The sequence below is a fragment of the Chrysochloris asiatica genome, unplaced genomic scaffold (genome assembly GCF_000296735.1).
Source record: "Chrysochloris asiatica unplaced genomic scaffold, ChrAsi1.0 scaffold00122, whole genome shotgun sequence".
In the NCBI taxonomy this organism is placed as follows: Eukaryota; Metazoa; Chordata; class Mammalia; order Afrosoricida; family Chrysochloridae; genus Chrysochloris; species Chrysochloris asiatica.
The window spans coordinates 8,896,496-8,900,917 of record NW_006408640.1 but is presented as its reverse complement, the minus strand read 5'-3'; the positions used below and the strand labels follow the sequence as shown (position 1 = coordinate 8,900,917).

The window sequence follows — 4,422 nt, the reverse complement described above, 5'->3', positions numbered from 1 at the left end:
AAGTTGGTAGAATTCTTCTATTTCATCCTCACTGGCTTTAGTGGTTGGTGCGTAAATTTGAAAAATATTGGTTTTAACTGGTCTTCCCTGTAGGCACATGGATATTATCCTATCACAGATGGCGTTGTACCTCATGACTGATCTGGATATGTTCTTTTTGACACCATGACACCACACTTGTGAATATGATATGTCATCAGGTTGTGTCTGATAAGGACACAAAGGGAATTTTTCACCTGACCCAATGATGTTCTTGTGACATGGGCAATTAATCACTCTTTGTGGCTGGCTTTCAGTTTCTACTTGAGTCATTGTACTGGAATGAAACCTCTAAACTCAGGGTGAATGCAATCCGGGGCGCCACTATTTTAAAATAGTTTCCACTTATTTTAAAAGATACAAAAATTCAGGTTTTTAAGAAAAATCACTTTCATCTATGAATCTTAGCAACTAATTAAAATATTTTCAGCCGGGCGAATACACCATTACAAATACATCTGCAGTCTGGACTCATTTGTTAACTTACTATTTGGCAGCCTTTGATTGGTCTTTTCTGCCCTAATGAATAAAGACAAAGGTTAAGAAGAAATCAAAGCACTGAACAGAGGAAAGGTGCAGAGTGCTTCTCTTCCTTTGAAGGCCTTGTATTGAGAGATTTAAAGGCATTAATCTCCACTAAAGCATTTAAGAAGTAGCTCTGTTAGCGTAGTGGTTACAAATTGGACTGCAAACCGCTAGGTCAGCAGTTCGAAACTACCAGCCGCTCTGTGGGAGAAAGATGAGGCTTTCTGCTCCCGTAAAGATTTACAGCCTCGGAAATCCTGTACAGGGTCGCTATGAGTCAGAACCGACTCCACGGCACATAACCACCACCACCACCAAAGCATTTAAGACTCAGAACTCTACTTGTTGAGCACCTCTGTTACTTCTTGCAAATGTCACAAAGGTGTATGTGACAAAACTAAACTTCCTTTTTCATGGATAAAAACAAAAGCAACAGCTGGATCAAATGTTGATTCTATTCAGTTGAAAATGGGTTTGTGGGTGTATGCATGCATCTATCTATCCCCACATATACCTCTTATCAGTGGAGATTGTCTTATTAAAGGCAACTCCATCTAAATTGGCAAGAGTGATAGGTAGAACTGCATCAATTTGTAGTGTAGTATTTACAAAATCTTTTTTTAAAGATTATAAGAACTGGTGAAGAATGGAAATGCAGCAGGATGAGGAAAGAAAGGGACAGGGCCCCCAGTGCAGGGAAGAACTTTGCTACAAATTAAACTAATAGAAGGAGTCTAAATGAAAACAGAAGAGATGGACACACACTGTTAGGGTTGCCAAATGTGATGTGGGGTAGTCTGCCGTGGAGTGAGTTCCTATTTCCTCTTAGCAGTGAGGGCAAATTCCAACAATCTTCCTTAGGGAAGAAGACACTGGAATCCCTTACTGGAGTAGATAATTTTATGATCCCATGTTGTTGTGACGTGCTGTCAAGTCTATCCGACTGATGGCAGCCCTGTATAGGGTTTCTGAGGAGCGGATGGTGGGTTTGAACTGCCAATCTTTTGGTTCAAACTGACATTGAGGTACAGAGCTTACCCTACAGCGCCACATCAGGACTCCAACACTGCAATTCTGGAACCACTTGGAAAGACTATTCAGAGAAAAATGTTGCTGCAATATAAAGCAAATCCCAACTTAAAGGGCATCGAAAAATATTCAGATAAAAAGACATTAAAGAAGAATGATATAAATTAAGAGAAGGATACCAATAGATAATAATTAATAGAAACTTATATTAATACAAATTTGAGATTAAAGAAAATCAAATGCTGGAAAGACATATAAAAGAAAAAAAAAGAATTCTGCACATGAGTGTCTGTGTGTACAAGTGCTTGTCTGTGTGTGCATGCGTGTGTGAGAGAGAAGGAAGAAGATTGTTTCTAGAACAAGACTTCAGCAGAAGTCTGACCCTTTTGCTCTTTCCTTTCATATCTCTTCATTCCCAGGGGCCACATCTGTTCTTCCTACAGAATATTCAGAGATCAGGTTTCCAGCCTAAGGCCTACTAGATGTGTTCAGGAACAGATGCAGTAATATGTGAAAGAGTTTCCTGAAAGTTGTTTTAATTTTATTCACCCATGAGCATTTCCTGCTAAACATCACTTATCACAAACAGGCTTTCCACATTTCTAATGGGTCATGAAGAGGTTTCATTCTTTAAATTTCTTCCCCAATCTAGCTCTGATATTGGGAATCCTTCCTTTTCTAACTCAAAGATAAAACAGCAAAACTTTTGACTTTGCAACTACCTACTTTATGGGTAAGGCTTTAAAGATGATCAACGGGTGTTTTCAATTTCCTGAACTCTATTTTTTTTCACCTATCTTTATTTTTTTTAAGTTATTTTGAAACTTCACACAAGTTGACCTGAACCATCAAGAATAAAACTAAGTCATGAAAAAGCTCAAGATGGTGGCTTAGTCACACACACCATCCCATCTCCCTGAAGAGCCAAGAAATCAAATGAAACAATAGAGATGACTGTCTGAGGATCCAGACAGCAAATGGAAAGATGAAGTGTTTGAGTAAACACTGAAGGGAAACAGAAAATTAATGAAAACAGCAGGTGAGGAGACTTACAGACTTTTGTTGTTATTGTTGTTAAATGCCATCGAGTCAGTTCCGACCCATAGCAATCCTGTATAGGGTTTCTGAGGAGTGGCTGGTGAGCTTGAACCACCGACGCTGCAGTTCAAATAGCTTTGCAGTCTGGCACATTAACTCACAGCGCCACACCAGGAGGTGCCCTAATATCTGGCAGTGAGATCATCTTGAGACAAAACAAGTAGTATTGCAGGGTAAGGAGAACAAGAAGGCAACTTCACAAAATCCATAACAGGAGACAGAAATACTATGTAAACAAAACTGGAGCTAAGCAGAATGATCCAAACGTGAACTGAATCTAAGGAGGAGACATGCAAGAAGGCAGGTGAGAGGCCTAGGAATCCAGGCAGGGAGGAAACCAGAAAATAGGGATAGTGCTACTGTTTCTGATCATTTGAGTGGATGACACTTGGAGTGATAGCTCAGTGGAGGATCCTTGGAATGATGGCTAAAGATTCTTTATCCAACCTGGCTTTGGACAGTGTCCTCTCCTCATTTTGGTTAGGGCCAGGACTTGATTGCCAGCTGGACTCTTCAGCGAGTGACCTGGCACCCACACCAAAGACTTGGGGAACAGGTTCCCTTCTCCTACACTACCCTGTCATCACAGGGACCAGAGTGACCTCCCCCTCTTACAATCCAGCAATCCACAGTGTGTGCTCTTATGCCATTCAACCTACAACTGAATCTGTGTGCCAGCCACCACCCATACCACAGTACATATGCCTGTGTTATTAGAAGCTTGTACCTGCTTTGACCACCCCTGAGCCACCATGCCCCAGGCCACTAGTGGCATTTGCTCTCACCATCAACTGGCAACCTGCAGTGTGAGTTTCTGTCGCCCCTACCTGGTGACCAGTGTCTCAAACACCCTTGCCCTGACTACCTGGCAACTAATAGTGCATACACATTCAGTATACAATCAAGTGATAACTCCCTGCACCCACACCCCAGTGACTGGCTGGACAAACATATGATCTCACCACCTAATCCATTCACATCCTGACAGTCACAATCTACACCTCTGCCAAATGACAAGCAGGACCATAATGCCCTCATCCAATATCCATCCAGCTGCAATGTCACATAGCCCACACCCAAATAATTCCTGCAGGTCATCTGCACTGGGAATAAAACCCCCCTGTTCCAGCACCTACTGAGACACTAATCTGTGCAGGTACTCTAGGCCTATGTCCATTTGGATATCACTCCTTCTCTGCAAATGTGGAGCCTTCCTGCCTTGATCTTCAGATAACTCACTAACTGCTAGTACCAACCTAGAAGGACCCCTTAGTCTCACAAGGGCTGCAGAGGGACCCTATCCACCCAACACTACTCCCATACCTCCACTCAGTACCACAAGACAAGACATAGAGGACTCATGCATGAGTGTAATCCACCATACCCACTAATGAGAGGAAGCCATGGTTAACCAACAGATGCCACCAAAGTCACACAGAGACCAGAAACACAGTTGAAATAATGTAAAGGAGGAAAGGCATTCTAAAAAATGAAAGAAGGAAACTATCTCTGGATACATCAAGAAAAAATCAGCACAAAACAAATAAATATTCATTTAATGAATTAAGAAATATATAAATAAATATATAACCTTTTAAAGCTTTGAAGACAGCAGATAAGATAGTTCAATATAAGATAATTCAAATAAGTGAGCAAAATAAAAGGACAGAAAACCATCTTGGGGAAGAGATGGGAATAAAACCACCTGATAAGGAATTTAAGAAGACAAAT

The 4,422-nt window shown here is 41.2% G+C and overlaps 1 pseudogene; it reads right to left on the bottom strand.

The window, feature by feature from the left end:
* Window positions 1-3,479, bottom strand: part of LOC102838107 — a 7,211-nt pseudogene extending 3,732 nt beyond the window's left edge.
* Between the last annotated feature and the right edge of the window lie 943 nt (window positions 3,480-4,422).